At 47.3% G+C, this 17,235-nt stretch overlaps 1 pseudogene; it reads right to left on the bottom strand.

Annotated features, from left to right (window-relative positions):
* Positions 1 to 7,518: 7,518 nt before the first annotated feature.
* Positions 7,519 to 7,827, bottom strand: LOC103086515 (10 kDa heat shock protein, mitochondrial pseudogene; annotated as a pseudogene).
* Positions 7,828 to 17,235: the final 9,408 nt, after the last annotated feature.

Genomic DNA, 17,235 nt, shown 5'->3' with positions numbered 1-17,235 from the left:
CCTCTGCTGCCAGTATGGTGACTTTTCTTTTTTTCTCAATTCTTTAACATACATGAAAATTTTTAATCATGTACAAAAATAGAGCAAATGGTATAAGCTCCCTGTATCCATACCCAGCTTTAATAATTACCAGTATACAACCAACTTTATTTCATCTATGCCCTCACCCACTTCCTCCCCTCCCAGGATTATCTTGAATTGTATCTCAGACATCATATTATTCATACATAAATACTGTAGTACGTGCATGTTTTTATGTATTTTACCTATATGATCTATTTCTCACACACATATATGTGAATATACACAAAACTAAATAAATAAATGACCCCTCCAAAAGATAATAGAAAGATAGAAAGAATCATGACCAAAGAAACAGGTAAAACTTTGTTTTTTTTGGTTGGTTGTTTGTTCTTTTGGCCATGTGACAGCTTGTGGGATCTTAGTTCCCCGACCAGGGATTGAACCCAGGCCCTTGGCAGTAAGAGTGTGAAGCCCTAGCCACTAGACCATCAAGGAATTCCCAGAAATAGGTAAAACTTTAAATAAATCTAAATATGCATTCACTGTATAACTGTATATTATACTGATGATGAATATATATTAAAAAGTGGAACCAAAGTACCTCACAAAATAGCATGTAAGAGAGAGTGGTGTGTATAGACTTAAAGGATGCTAAGGTGCTTGTATTTTTCAGGAGGAGGGGAGGGATGCTGAGTAACTTGATACTGCATGATGCACTGGAAAACTTGTACAGCAATGTTCATGGACCAGCCTTTGTAATGGCAAAGAGGACCGGAAACAACCAAACAATGCATCAGTAGAGGAATGGATACATAAATATGATATGTGCATCAAAGATGACATAAATAGATGGAGAAATATACCATGTTCTTGGATTGGAAGATTCAATACTGTGAAAATGACTATACTACACAAAGCAATCTACAGATTCACTGCAATCCCTATCAAACTACCAATGGTATTCTTCACAGAACTAGAACAAAAAAATTTTACAATTTGTATGGAAACACAAAAGACACCAGATAGCCAAAGCAATCTTGAGAAAGAAAAACGGAGCTGGAGAAATCAGGTTCCCTGACTTCAAACTATACTACAAAGTTACAGTAATCAAGACAATATGGTACTGGCACAAAATCAGAAATATAGATCAATTGAACAGGATAGAAAGCCCAGAGATAAACCCATGCACACGTGGTCACCTAATTTATGACAAAGGAGGCAAGAACATACAATGGAGAAAAGAAGTCCTCTTCAATAAGTGGTGCTGGGAAAAGTGGACAGCTACACGTAAAAGAATGAAATTAGAGCACTACCTAACACCATACACAAAAATAAACTCCAAATGGATTAAAGACCTAAATGTAGACACTATAAAACTCTTAGAGGAAAACATAGGAAAAACACTCTTTGAGTAAACCACAGCAAGATCTTTTTTGACCCTCCTCCTAGAGTAATGGAAATAGAAACAAAAATAAACAAATGGGACCTAATTAAACTTAAAAGCTTTTGCACAGGGAAGGAATCCATAAACAAGACGAAAAGACAGCCTTCACAATGGGAGAAAATATTTGCAAATGAAGCAATGGGCAAAGGATTAATCTCCAAAATATACAAGCAGCTCATGGAGCTCAATATCAAAAAAACAAACAACCCAATTAAAAAATGGACGGAAGACCTAAATAGACATTTCACCAAAGAAGACATACAGATGGCCAAGAGGCACATGAAAAGATGCTCAACATCACTAATTATTAGAGAAATGCAAATCAAAACTACAATGAGGGACTTCCCTGGTGGCACAGTGGTTAAGAATTCGCCTGCCAATGCAGAGCACATGGGTTCAAGCCCTGGTCTGGGAAGATCCCACATGCCACGGAGCAACTAAGCCCGTGCACCACAACTATTGAGCCTGCTCTCTAAAGCCCGTGCTCCACAGCAAAAGCCACTGCAATGAGTAGCCCACACACTGCAACAAAGAGTAGCCCCCACTCTCCGCAGCTAGAGAAGGCCCACACACAGCAATAAAGACCCAACCCAGCCAAAAATAAATAAAAATAAAATAAATTAAAAAACAAACAAACAAAACTAAAATGAGGTATCACCTCACACTGGTCAGAATGGCCATCATCAAAAAATCTACAAACAATAAATGCTGGACACGGTGTGGAGAAAAGGGAACACTTTTGCACTGTTGGTGGGAATGTAAATTGATACAGCCACTATGGAGAACAGTATGGAGGTTCCTTAAAAAACTAAAAATAGAACTACCATATGACCCAGCAATTCCACTATTGGGCTTATATCCTGAGAAAATCATAATTTAAAAGGACACGTGTACCACAATGTTCACTGCAGCACTATTTACAATAGCCAGGATATAGAAACAACGTAAATGTCCAACGATAGATGAATGGATAAAGATGTGGTACATATATAGAATGGAATATTACTCAGCCATAAAAAGGAATGAAATTGGGTCATTTATAGAGACGTCGATGGATCTGGAGACTGTCATACAGAGTGAAGTAAGTCAGAAAGAGAAAAAGAAATATTGTACATTAATGCGTATATGTGGAATCTAGAAAAATGGTACAGATGAACCTATTTGTAGAGCAGGAATAGAGATATAGATGTAGAAAAACGGACATGTGGACACAGGGTGGGGGGGAAGGGGAGGGTGGGATGAAGTGGGAGATTGGGATTGACATAAATACACTACCATGTGTAAAACAGATAGCTAGTGGGAACCTGCTGTATAGCACAGGGAGCTCAGCTCAGTGCTCTGTGAGGACCTAGATGGGTGGGATGGGGGAGGAGGGAGGGAGGTCCAAGAGGGAGGGGATATATGTATACGTATAGCTGATTCACTTCATTGTACAGCAGAAACTAACACAACATTTTAAAGCAATTATACTCCAATAAAAATTAAAAAAAAAAAAAAAAAACAGGACTGGAAACGACCAAACAATGCACCGGTGGAGGAATGGATATATAAATGTGTGTGTGCATACGTTGCAATACTACGTATCATTAAAAAGGATAAACTGCATCCATGCAGAACAGTGTGCACAGATCTCAAAAGCACAGGGGACTAACACCGAGTTGCAAAACAACGTGAAGTGTAAAATGGCATTGATTGGAGTTAAAATGAAAAAACTACCAGCTTGTAGAATGGACAGAGAAAGGGAATAGGACTGAGAGCCCTTGTTAAAGGGATTTTTAGCGACATTCACAATGTTTTATTTCCTTGGAGGAAAAAAAGATGATGCGCATGTAGCAAGAGTATAACCATTATAAATCTAGGGTGTGAGACTAGCGGTGGTGGTTATGTTGTTTGTGTTTTATATGTTATTATCTGTGCTTAAATAATTAATATATCTTATAAATTTCTGAAGCTTTTACACATATATATTTTTTAAGAAGAATTATCGAGTCTGCAGAGCAATCTAAAATTTTGGCCTGATATCATCTGTATTGTGTAAATAATCCCGCTAAGACACGGGTTTTATTGGGGCTGCATACCAGCTCCACGGAAGGATACCCACCATGTTTGCTCTGCATTCTCCCATCTCTAGATTCTGACAAACTGATGCTCGTATTCAGCTTTTCTGTCCTCATGAATTTAATGCCAGCATGGAATTCAGGGTAAGTTAGAAAGGAGCATTCTGTTTGAAGTAACATCAAAGCTAATGTCATGAATTAAGGAGAAATGTTTCTCTTGCATTCATTTTTTATATTTACAATATTAACAGTGTCATAGTAGGAGTGGCTTCTGTTTGAGAGATGCAGCTTTGTGGGTGAGGGCACAGCCAGATACCAAGTGGACCTTTCACCAGGCACCACGTGTAGTGGCCATCATAGACTCATGACTCAGAACACTACCCCAGTGGAGTACATCAGGTAACACGCCAGCTTCATATGGAAAGAAAAAAATACAACACTGTCAAAGTGAGAAAACTAAATGAGTAGTCTTTTAAGTGAGATGTAAATTTTGTCATCTCTTCAGGGAAATGTGGCAGGGGAGGGATAAATTAGGAGTTTGGGATTAACATACACACACTACTATATATAAAATAGATAAACAGCAACTGTATAGCACAGGGAACTCTACTCAGTATTCGGTAATAACCTATATGGGAAAGGAATCTGAAAAAGAATGGATATGTGTATATGTATAACTGCATCACTTTGCTGTACACCTGAAACAAACACAACATTGTAAATCAACTATACTCGAATATAAAGTAAAAATTAAATTTAACAAATAAAAAATAAATTACGTCATCTCTTCAATTAATGGAAGTCCAAACCTTTAGTGATTTTTAAATTTTATGCTCAGAATATATATGGTGAATCAATGAATAAATCTTTGGGATTTCCTCCATTGACTAATTTCTTGTTCTGTTTTGACCGCACTTGCAGGATCTTTGTTCCCCGACCAAGTATTGAACCCGTGCCCCCTGCAATGGAAGCACAGAGTCTGAACACTGGACCGCCAGGGAATTTCCTCCATTGACTAGTTTTGTAAGACGTGTACTGCTGATGTGAGGAGGGAGGGTGAAAACAGGAGAGTGAATGGGGGAGAGGGTGCCAGCCTGCGGGGCCGTGCAGACAGCTGCCTGCAGTGACACGAGGGCAGACACTCAGAGCCGAAAGCCAGTGAAGAGAAGGTGATGACACGGCACCTCCAAGGTGAAGACCCCTCTGCCTCCAAACGAGTTTCCGTCAAGGGGCCGGCACCCCTTCTGTCTCATTTAACTCTCTCTCCCGGGAGCTGGTTCTCATCTGCCCTCAGATTCTCCACCCTCAGAAAGGGATGTGATGTTAGCACCTGCCTGTCCATGTTCTTCCAGAAAGAGGGTCAGATTGGAGTGTGGGAGATGTGGAAGAGGCCAAATGTCCCTTCCAGCCTGAGTTTTGGAGATAATGTGAAACCGTAGAATGAGCCCTGCTTTTCCTGACACAGAAAAAACAAGCTGTGTCGAGGGGTTCTTTGGTCTGGGCAAGGGCAGTATCCCAACCAAAGCTTGGGACGTTTCTGACAGATTATTAGAGATCATTTGATACAAAAAACAAAAACTAAAACAAAAATGTGTCGAGGGCTTCCCTGGTGGCGCAGTGGTTGAGAGTCCGCCTGCCGATGCAGGGGACGCGGGTTCGTGCCCCGGTCCGCGAGGATCCCACGTGCCGCGGAGCGGCTGGGCCCGTGAGCCATGGCCGCTGAGCCTGCGCGTCCGGAGCCTGTGCTCCGCAACGGGAGAGGCCACAACAGTGAGAGGCCCACGTACCGCAAAAAAAAAAAAACGTGTCGAGGACTGAAATTGTTAGTATTGTCTATTTTTCCCAGCTTCTATACGGTAGCCAAATAAACTGCAACTGAAGGAAAAGGTCTCTGAGGACGAGGGTCAGCCAGATTAGAACGAGTTTAACTGTTTCCCAAGCAGTATCAGGTGTTTTCATTTCTCCCTGCTCTGAGTCTGATGGCAGTGACGTTACCATGTCCTCAGGCCCGTGCTGACCCCATGGCACCCAGTGGGAGGCTCCGGGTCCACAGGGCAGGCCTCAGCGGGCACCCCCAGGGGCCCTCTCATTGGTGGAGGCAGTGTGGGGTGACAAGCCACAGCCACGTGGGCTCCCACTCAGACGGTTATTTCAAAAGCGAAAACAGAGCAAAATGTTCTGATGAACACTGAGGCCATCAGGGTTGGGCCATCGCTGCAGAAAGTTACAAAACCAGGGTTGGGCTGGCGTCAGGCGACCGAGCGCGGTATCTCTTCCAGACACCAGACTCCCTCTGCCCCAGTTCTGCTCCACGTCCAAAGATCAGGACTCGCCCTAAAGTCCGAAGCTGCAGATAGGCCTGCGCACATAGACTATGACACCGTCTTTGGAAAGAAAGCCAGCTGGGCACTGGTGGAAAGGTCACAGGGCAGTGGGACGCCAGCCACCTGCCCCGGAGCAAGGGCAGCTTTGTGGGGATGTGCGTGGGGGGAAGGGCTTTCAGCTGCAGCTCTGCTCTGTGGGCCCAGAAAACAGGTGGGCTGTTGGGATGTTTCCACCCCATGGGAGGGAGTCTGGTGAAGACCCACTGCCTTTGTCACTTGAGTGTTGTTTGCTGTTTTTAGTTTGGTTTTGTTGTTTTGTTTATTTTACATGTATATGTTAGGTTACTTATGTGTCGTAGTAACATACGTTTGTGTGTGTGTGTGTGTGTGTGTGTGTGTGTGTGTGTGTGTGTATTTGTATATGAATGTCAAAGTTGTATTTCACACTCCTGTCAGGAAATTTGTAGGAAAAAAATATAAGCTGGTTTGGTTAAAGATCGTCAGGCAGGGCTTCCCTGGTGGTGCAGTGGTTGAGAGTCCGCCTGCCGATGCAGGGAACACGGGTTCGTGCCCCTGTCCGGGAAGATCCCACATGCCGCGGAGCGGCTGGGCCAGTGAGCCATGGCCGCTGAGCCTGTGCATCTGGAGCCTGTGCTCCGCAACGGGAGAGGCCACAACAGTGAGAGGCCCGCGTACCGCAAAAAAAAAAAAAAAAATTGTCAGGCAGTACAAGACTGGTTACACCCCGCACCTTTGAAAGTCCGTCAGCTGGATGGGCAACTTTTTTAAAAATTGTGCTCAAATAAGATAACATTTACCATTTTTTAAAAAATTTATTTATTTATGGCTGTGTTGCGTCTTCGTTTCTGTGTGAGGGCTTTCTCTAGTTGTGGCAAGCGGAGGCCACTCTTCATCGCGGTGTGCGGGCCTCTCATTATCACTCCCTCTCTTGTTGCGGAGCACAGGCTCCAGACGCGCAGGCTCAGTAATTGTGGCTCACGGGCCCAGTTGCTCCGTGGCATGTGGGATCTTCCCGGACTGGGGCACGAACCCGTGTCCCCTGCACTGGCAGGCGGACTCTCAACCACTGCGCCACCAGGGAAGCCCAACATTTACCATTTTAACCATTTTTTAAGTGCACAGCTCAGTGGCATTAAGAACATTCACACAGTTGTGCAACCGTCACCACCATCCACCTCCACAATTTTTTCACCTTCTCCAACTGAAACTCTGTCCGCATTAAACACCAGCTTCCCCTCCCCCTCCCCCAGCCCTGGGCACCCACCACCCTGCTTCGTGTCTCTGTGGCTTTCTTTTGGGGACCTTGTAGCAGTGGAATCACACAGCATCTGTCCTGCTGTGACTGACTTCTTTCCCCCCTCAGCACAATAGCTTCAAGTTTCCTCCATGTTTGTTGTTAGATTTTACAGTTTGTTTTCCATCTGATTGGACGGTTTGTTTTTGTTTTCTTTTTTTTTTTTTCATTTATATACTTTTATTTGGGAATGTTTAAATCAATACAGAGAAACTAAATTTCAGAGACACTGAATATCAGCAGTTTGGATATCATTACTTTATTATAAAAGAAACACAGAAATTATTTACATGATGAAAGATTTCAGAACTTCAGTGGCAGCTTCACATGATGCCATTTCAATAGTGACTTATTTTAGTTGACGTATTTTCCAAGAATGTCACCATCTCTAAATAAGAAATAATCCTTGTCACCTAGAACTACTTTGGTGCCTCCATATTCTGGGAGAAGAACTTTATCTCCAACTTTCACACTAACTGGTTGAATCTCTCCACCCTTTCCTTTAGAGCCTGATCCAACAGCTACTACCGCTGCTTGCAATACTTTTCCTTGTGATTTTTCTGGAAGCATAATGCCTCCTTTGGTTACAATTTCGGCTGCACTTCTTTCAACTAATACTGGGTCAAAGAGGGGAAGAAACTTTCTAAATGCCTGTCCTGCCATGACTCGGGTTGCAACACTTCGTACTCTTGCTCTCTGGCCGCCGCCGCCGCAAAGGAGAGATCCGCAGTCTGACCCCCCTGCCGCGTGAACTCTGGTTTTGTTTTCTTGCTGAGGACTCTGACGTTGAGAACAGGACAACCATCTGAATGTTTGCCTGGCCAAGGGGCTTCTCTCTCACCACCCTAAAATATACTGACCTTTGCCATAGTGGACATTTTTCAGTGTTTTTTCCTGCCCATCCACTACATAACTGGCGCGTTAATAGCTGCTCACGGGAATTCCCTGGCAGTCCAGTGGTTAGGACACTGTGCTTCCACTGAAGGGGTCACGGGTTTGATCCCTGGTCAGGGAACTAAGATCCCACATGCCACACGGTGCGGCCAAAATATAAAAGAAAAAAAATTTTTTAATTAAAAAAAACAAAAAAACCAGCTGCTCACCACTCTCAGTACGGCCCGCACTGCAAGGGTGAGGTTGGAGGGCGTGCAACCCCTGCCCGCTTGGGCAAAGTCTCCAAGAAACCACAGAAGTCCTTTCTTTCTCCAGGAACATGAGGCCTCTTGATCTAGAGGGCAGGCCTGTGCTCACCTTCCTCTCCAAGTAAAACAGGCTCTTAAAACATGCTTTTTGTTTGCTTGTTCTTTATTTTTTTTTTGTTATCATTATTTTTAAAATAAATTTATTTATTTATTTTTGGCTGCATTGGGTCTTTGTTGCTGCGCGCAGGCTTTCTCTAGTTGTGGCGAGCGGGAGCTACTCTTCGTTGTGGTGCGCCGGCTTCTCATTGCAGTGGCTTCTCTTGTTGCAGAGCAGGGGCTCTAGGAGCGCGGGCTCAGTAGCTGTGGCATGCGGGCTTAGTAGTTGTGGCTCACAGGCTCTAGGTGCGTGGGCTTCAGTAGTTGTGGCACATGGGCTCAGTAGTCGTAGCTTGCAGGCTCTAGAGCACAAGCTCAATAGTTGCGGCATGCGGGCTCAGTAGTTATGGCACGCGGGTTCAGTAGTCGTGGCTTGCGGGCTCTAGAGCGCAGGCTCAGTAGTTGTGGCGCACGGGCTTAGGTGCTCCGCAGCATGTGGGATCTTCCCGGCCCAGGGCTCAAACCTGTGTCCCCTGCATTGGCAGGTGGATCCTTAACCACTACGCCACCAGGGAAGCCCTGCTTGCTCTTTATAATTACTATTTTTAAGCAGTATGTTCAAATAGTTAAATATATACACAGTAAGAACGTGCAGTGAAAATTCATCTCCCACACTGACCCTGCTTCCTGGTCCCTTCCCCAGCTGCCCAGAGACGGTTCACGGGGAGCAAGCACATGGATGCTTTTTTACACAAAAGATTTCATCTCGTGCTCGCTGATCTGTATGGTGGTTTTTGAAAAAATACAAAGAAGTCAGAGTGTAATATGAAAAGTTCCCACCACCCAGAGCTGATAAAAACTAATCTTTGCTGTTTCTTTTTTTCCCTTACGTAAAAGAAGTAAAATGTTACAGATAAAGTTGAAACATTCTGTGACGTTCACAGACAGTCCTATTCCCTTCCTTCTCTCCCCAGAGCTGAGCACTGTCACTAATTTGTTATTCCTTTCAGTAATTTTGTATATTTTCACAGGCATACATATATATGTCTGTGAACAACACATAATATTGAAAGGGAGCAGGACCCCATGGTCCTTGTCTCCCATGGCCTGAGCCTGCCTTCTGTCTGTGGAAAAACTTTAGCCAAAGAATACGTTCAACTGGAGACGTGAGAAAATGCAGAAACAAAGGAAAACAGTCAAAGGAGACCAAATAATAATAGTTTAGTCATTAAGCACAGTCAAGGACCTTTAGTTCCTCCTCAAGGGCTATAGATCATAATGTGAGCCATATCCTGTGAGCTGTCTTATAGATACTGATACCCCCGCCAGGTGGAGGAAGTGAACTACATGATGACCAGACTGTAGCCATGACATAAGCTGCCACAATTCCAAGAACTGGCCTCAAAGAAATGGAAACAAACCGACCCTGGAACTGAAGATTAATTGTACCTAAAACAATCAAGATGACGCTGGTCAGACCACCAATGACCAACTTCAAGATGACTGTCAGAGGACTTCCCTGGTGGCGCATTGGTTAAGAATCCACCTGCCAATGCAGGGGACACGGGTTCGAGCCTTAGTCTGGGAAGATCCCACATGCTGTGAAGCAACTAAGCCTGTGTGCCACAACTACTGAGCCTGCGTTCTAGAGCCCACGAGCTACAACTACTGAGCCCACATGCTGCAACTACTGAAGCCCATGTGCCTAGAGACTGTGCTCCACAACAAGAGAAGCCACCGCAATGAGAAGCCCGCGCACCGCAACCAAGGGTAGCCCCTGCTCGCCGCAACTAGAGAAAGCCCACGCGCAGCAACGAAGACCCAACGCGGCCAAAAATAAATAAAAATTTAAATTTAAAAATTTATTTAAAAAAAATAAAGTCTCTATGAGGTGATGGATTTTTTTTTCTGGCTTGCAGGATCTTTGTTTCATGACCAGGGATTGAACCCAGGCCCCAGCAGTGAGAGCGTGGAGTCCTAACCACTGTATTGCCAGGGAAGCCCCTAGGTGATGGATTTAACTAAACTCATCATGGTCATCATCTCACAATATGTGTAAGTCAGGTGATCATGCTGTTCCCCTAAAACTTAGCGCTGTGTGTGTCAATTACATTTCAAAAAAAAAAACTGAAAGAAAAAAATAAATAAAGCACTTCTCTACATGCAAAGCAAAAAACAAGACAAAACAAAACAAAACTCAAAATGAAAACCTCAGTGTTCTGATTTCCAAACAATTTCCCTCCCTGTTTTTTGTTTTTTTAATAAATTTATTTATTTATTTACTTTGGCTATGTTGGGTCTTCGTTGCTGATCACCGGCTACTCCTCATTGCGGTGGCTTCTCTTGTTGCAGAGCACAGGCTCTAGGTGCACGGGCTTCAGTAGTTGTAGCACACGGGCTCAGCAGTTGTGGCTCGCTGGCTCTAGAGCGCAGGCTCAGTAGTTGTGGCACATGGGCTGTAGAGCTCAGGCTCAGTAGTTGTGGCACACGGGCTTAGTTGCTCCACGGCATTTGGGATCTTCCTGGACCAGAGCTTGAACCCATGTCTGCTGCATTGGCAGGTGGATTCTTAACCACCGTGCCATCAGGGAAGTCTGGAGTGAAGTCTTTTCTTAACATTTCTGACCTGGATGATTTCTGAAGGTGTGGACTGTGACCTTAGCAGAGGACACAGTTACCCAATTTTCTTCAGCTCAGGGAGAAGGGCAGGTGGTACGTGAGCAGGACGTGCCACTGCCACGTGCACAGGGTGTGTTCCTCTGGGCAGGTTCTGACCAGGTCAGCCCTGTGTGCTCACATTCGGAGCACACACTGGGACACAGCCGGCTTTGTGGGGGTGGCACCCCGCCCACCTCCCTCTCCCCAGAGAGCTGTGACTGCCCAGCCAGGAGTCACCAGAACAGAATGTTCCCGTCTTATGAATGGGCATTGTTCTCAGAAAGAGAGCCCGTAAGTCAATTGTTCAGAATTGGGAGGCATTTCCCCAGATAAACAAGGGTATGTGTAAGCTTTACTATTCAGGACAGGCCCAGAGAACTGCTTGCTCCCTGAAATCAAGGCTGGGCCGATGATAGCTGAATCCCTGCCCGGACTAGAGACATGCTGCTCAGAAAATGCCTTCCAACTTGTACCCTCTGTGCTGGTGAGCGGGGGCCTCCCCAGTTCATGGCCCTCTATGTGGCTGCCACGGCCTAGGTGCAGGCCAGCGAGTAAAAATAGCTGGACCCTGCGGAGGGCGGAGTAAAGCCCTGGGTCCTGGTCCACGTCTTCTGGAGGCCCAGGTATGGGCCTGCTTCCCTTCTGCTTCTGGTCAAGGTTCCTCTGTCCTTTTGAAGTTCCCTAAGGTCTGGAAACAATGGTAAACAGACTTTAAAAATGGCTTCCTTTGGAGGACCACAGTGGTCATCTTCTCAGGAAAGACCAAGGTTGACCCAGGGAAGAACGGTGGATTTCTAGGTATACGAAAGGCCAAACAAATCCAGGTTAGATAGATTCCTTGCATTTGTGGCTGGCTTTGATCAAGGGATGATTCTGAAGATCTTATGTGTCATAATCACGTGCTTTTTAAAAAATCATATTTCCTTTGATCTTTCTTGCCTTGATACAAGTTCGATGTACCAATATCTCAGTCTCTAAAAAGACTTCACGTTTTACAAAAGGCTTTCACATCCTTTATCTTATTTGAGGGAAAGATATTATTACCCCTGTTTTACTGCTAAGGAAACTGCCTGAGATCACTTAGCTGGGAAGCCGGGCCCTCTGCACCAATTCCAAGCCCTTGCGGATGTTAATTCTCGAAGGGAGACAGGACCCACAGTCCTGTAGCTGAAACAAGTCTCCAGGGAATATCTGGTTTTCTCCGTGTCTCCAGATTCTTCCAAATTACCCCAATCATGTAAATATCCCTTATTTTCTTAAACTTCTCTAGGAAATGAAATCCATAACACTCGCTTACCTGTCCTGGTGACAAACAGCCTCTCTCTGATTAGAAAGATATCCTTTATTTCCACCTTGGTTCTTTTTGTTACCAAAAAAATCTGTTTGGCCGAGAGAGCGTTGTTGTTGTTTTTTTTTTCCTACTTCGTTGGGAACATACAGTAAGGGGCTCAGAAAACAAGCCAGGGACTACTGGGTGCGTCCACAGCAGACCTGAAATGACAGCTAATGCAAGAGTGTGGTCGGGTATGCGGTCCAAAGCACTCGCCCATCTTCCGTTGCAGCCGAGCCTTACCGAGCCCCTGAGGGGCAGGTGGCACTGGATTAGCCAAAGCCTGGCAGCCTGGTGCTGCGTCCAGGGCTCTTGCACGAGCCGACAGCAGAGCCAGACTGGAATTCTGGTCTCTGACTCTGATCAAGGAGCAAGTGTTTATGCCCGTCACAAAGTCGCCCGACTTGATAGCTTAACAAAGTTCTTATCTGGGTGAGCTCTCAATTCGTGTCCAAGTCCAAACTCAGGACTCTGGAGGCAGAAGCAGAGGTGACCCTGGGGACTCTCCTTAGAGAGAACACAAAGCCCCCGTTGGCTTCTGCCGGCAGGTCCCAGGACAGTGGCTGGCAGAGGGTGCACAGTGGCCGGCTCTGCCCTGAGCAGACCTGCGTGGGAAGCGGCGGCAGCAAAGGCTCCTCTTGGGCTGCTGTCCACGTGGTCTGGGACAGTCTGAGCACAGGGCCGCTCCGGTGCACGCTGTGTCCTGTGCGTCTCTCCAAAGCCAGAGAAGACAGACCAAGACACAGCCAAGCTCAGGGCTCAGGTCTGCCTCCAAAAGATGCTCTCGTCATCTGGTCAGACAACGTGGTCCATGGACCACAGCACGTCCAGGAAGCTACGTCCACACATCTTACCATGGAGGAGAGGTGGGGGACAGACTCTACTGAGGTTAGACTTTTGGGGAGACGCTAGCTCAGGACGGCCCACCGTCCCCTAGTCCAGGGTCAATCTCGAGGATGTAGACACTGACCTCTAGCAGCCTGAAGCCCTGCGCATGCTACCTCTAAACCCAGCTCCTCTGCAAGCAGCTGCCTCACCTGTGAGCAAGCCTTGCTTGGTCAGACCTAATAACCTGTCAGCAAGTCTCAAACTAGCCACAGAGCAGAATCGGCCAAGGCATCTTTTGAAAACACAGATTCCCAGACCTGACCCCAGATTCACTCAATCAGCGTCTCCAGGTCTGGGTCCTGGAAGTCTGAATTCTTACTTTTTATTTTATTTTATTATTTTTTCGGCCACACCGCGCGGCATGCAGGATCCTAGTTCCCTGAGCAGGGATCGAACCTGCGCCCCCCTGCAGTGGGAGCGTGGAGTCCTAACCACTGGACGGCCAGGGAAGTTCCATGAATTTTTTTTTTTTTTTTTTTAATATTTATTTATTTATTTGGTTGCGCTGTGGCAGGCAGGCTCTTTAGGTGTGGCATGCATGCGGGATCCTAGTTCCCTGAGCAGGGATCGAACCTGCGCCCCCCTGCAGTGGGAGCGTGGAGTCCTAACCACTGGCGGGCCAGGGAAGTTCCATGAATTCTTTTTTTTTTTTTTTTTAATATTTATTTATTTATTTGGTTGCGCTGTGGCAGGCAGGCTCTTTAGGTGTGGCATGCATGCGAGATCCTAGTTCCCTTAGCAGAGGTCGAACCCGGGCCCCCTGCATTGGGAGCGCAGAGTCTTAACTACTGGACCACCAGGGAAGTCCCATGAATTCTTAAATCTCCCCAGCTTTTAACGGCCAGATGGAGGGCAAGCTGGGGCCCTGCAATTATCCAAGCTCCACTCAACGTCCAGTTCGAGCTTCCTCTCCTGGGATCCATGGACAGCATCTTGCTTGCTCCTGGGCTCCCTTCTCTCCAAACAGATAGAGGATGGGCGCCCAGAAGTGCAGGCGAGGCTCTGAGTCTGCAGCAGGAGCTGCCCTTCCTGCTCTTACCCCCGTGGTGGACACAGCCTGGGAAGCGCTCACACTTGGACACCCTCCACCCCACCCCGATGCCACAGCCCCTCGGTCCAGCGCAGCAGGCGATTCCCAAGGCGTCCTAGTCCTACTCGGCCACCAGCACATCTGAGCCCAAGAGTGGACTGACCAGAGCGGGGAGGGCTCCCCGGGGTTGAAAATATGCACGTAATTCGGAAGTATTTTAGGGGGTCTCCTTCTCTGTGGTAGAAGGTACTTACCTGTGATGGAGAGGCGGGTCCTGGCATGGAACCCAGGATCCTCCTGGAGGAGCAGCTTAGAAGAGGGATTTCCAGAGCTCAGCTCACGGCCTGGTCTGCTGATGTCACACATTCTCAGGGCCCTTCTGAATTCTGAAGAGAACCATTATTCCAAACCTCAGACTCATCAGACCCGGGAAAGGCAATGGGGTTTGTGTAAATCCAGGGAAGTGCCCAGTGGAGACCGCCTGTCCTCCATCTCCGCTGGCGGCCTCGGGCCCCTCCTGAGGGCCGCATGTCCCCACCTCCCTGGGTAGATGCGCTCTGGCCCTGGGGCTGAAGTCCAAGCCCATGTTTGACTTGAGGACCCAGGGGATGTGTGACCTCGTCCCCCCTCCAGCCGATTCCACTCTTGTCCTCTGCACTCAGATCTACAACCTTCCCACGATCATCCCTGCGGCTCAGGCCTCTCCCACCAAGAGGCCATCTTACCGCTCCTACCCAGGGCCTCCTCCAAGGGCCGCTGTCTCGCCTCGTCTGACGGCTGAAGTCCTTCTGCTGTGTTAGTTACATCACCAGAACAAATTAAAAATGTCAGAGAATGAAAAACAAAAAACCCAAAGACGAAACAACAACTGTCTTGTGTAAAACGAACCCACCGTGAGGCAGCTCTGTTATTCACACGTAAGGTGAGTGACCTAGTCAGTTCCACTGTCCTGGGCACACAGCAAGCGCCAAGCTCAGCACCCACCATCCGTCTTTGCTTCAACATGTCTTTCAACACCCTCTCTTCCCTTTGTGCAGATTCTCTGTGTCCTCAGCTCTCCACTCCCTGTTCTCTTCCCTTAGATTCAGGATGGCCAAGTTCCCTCGGCCATGTGCCTCTATCAGAAGAAATTTCCCTACTCACCCTTCCCATTCAAAATTCATGGTAGCGGGACCTCCCTGGTGGTCCAGTGGGTAAGACTCTGTGCTCCCAATGCAGGGGGTCCGGGTTCGATCTCTGGTCGGGGAACTAGATCCTGCATGCATGCTGCAACTAAGAGTCCGCACGCTGAAACTATGAGCGCTCGTGCCACAACTAAGACCCAGCACGGCCAAAATAAAAATAAATAAATAAAATATGCATATATATTAAAAAATTCATGGTGGCAAGATGGGGAAAATTATTGTACACACCTGATTCTCAGAAGGAAACAGGCACCTCTTACTTCAGGTGACTACATCCTGTGATCACCCAGAAATCCACTGAGGAACCGGAAGGGCCTCTGGAGTTGTTTGGCATCAACTAGCAGCTGTGTGAGTCCGAGGGTGTTACTTGACCTCTCGGAGTCATAGTCTTCCCATCTGTAACATGTGGATAATAACACAGACCTTGCAGAGGTACTGAGAGAATTATACATAATATATGCAAAGCAGCTGGTACAGTCAGCCAGCCCTCTGAATGGTAGCTATAGTTACTCCCCACCTCTGCAATGATGACCTTCAAGCAAGCAGAGTATTCGGCTGCCTGGAAACTACTTAGGGGCAGGGGATCCGCTGTGGCTGACACATGCCACTTCCCAGCCTGAGCTCCACTGCTGTCACGGATGTCTCGGTGGCCCATCCCAGCCGGACTAGGCACTCCCCTCATCTTCCTTGCACACTCAATCTTTAAAAAATTAGTGGGCTTCCCTGGTGGCGCAGTGGTGGAGAGTCCGCCTGCCGATGCAGGGGACGCGGGTTCGTGCCCCGGTCCGGGAAGATCCCACATGCCGCGGAGCGGCTGGGCCCGTGAGCCATGGCCGCTGAGCCTGCGCGTCCGGAGCCTGTGCTCCGCAACGGGAGAGGCCACAACAGTGAGAGGCCCGCGTACCGCACAAAAAAATTAGTAAAATATGGGAATTCCTTGGTGGTCCAGCCCGGGTTCGATCCCTGGTTGGGGAACTAAGATCTCACAGGCCATGCGGCGTGGCCAAAAAAAAAAAAAAATTAGTAAAATTACACTGACCTAATTCTTCCCAAATTCGTCCAGATGAAACATGTAAAACTCAGCCGTGCTGCTGTCCAGAGTCTGTTTCTGGCATCAACCCGCAAAGACCCCACGCCCAGCTTTTGAGCTAAGGTGCAAGCCACAGATGCTGGGCTGGAGCTGGGGAAACAGCGACACTGTGTGGCCAGGCGGAAGGGGAGCCCAGCGCAGAGTGGGCGCTGGGGACCTGGCCCTGGCTCAGGGAGAGGAGAGGCCCCGACAGTCAGGAAATAGAAAGAGGAGGGAACACAGCACCTTACACGTGCGAGTGGACCCACTTCCTACTCAATGCTCCTCCCGTCCCCAGCCTCAGACTAGAAGGCAGGGCAGTGCACGCTCTCAGATGGGAAGGGACAAAAGCAGCTGCCCGCAGGGCATTTGTAAAGTCTCCAGCGTTTGCTGCCTTTGCTCCCGGGAGCCGGGAGCCGTGGGAGATTTACAGGAACATCGGATCATCTTCCTGCCTCTCAGATATTTCTTTTTGGTGAGGACTCAGACCTTGCAGAACTGCGGAAAGTGTGAAGGAAGCACTTGGTGCTGCAGAGTTATTACTGTCAAAGGGAAGTTTCTTTACTTTTTGTTGTTTGTTTAATTTCTTTTTCTTTAAAAAATTTTGTCGTCGGGCTTCCCTGGTGGCGCAGCGGTTGAGAGCCCGCCTGCCGATGCAGGGGACATGGGTTCAT

Source organism: Lipotes vexillifer, unplaced genomic scaffold (assembly GCF_000442215.2).
Source record: "Lipotes vexillifer unplaced genomic scaffold, Lipotes_vexillifer_v1.1 scaffold395, whole genome shotgun sequence".
NCBI classification, from domain to species: Eukaryota; Metazoa; Chordata; class Mammalia; order Artiodactyla; family Lipotidae; genus Lipotes; species Lipotes vexillifer.
The sequence above is the reverse complement of the archived record's forward strand: the minus strand, read 5'-3'. Positions and strand labels throughout refer to the sequence as shown.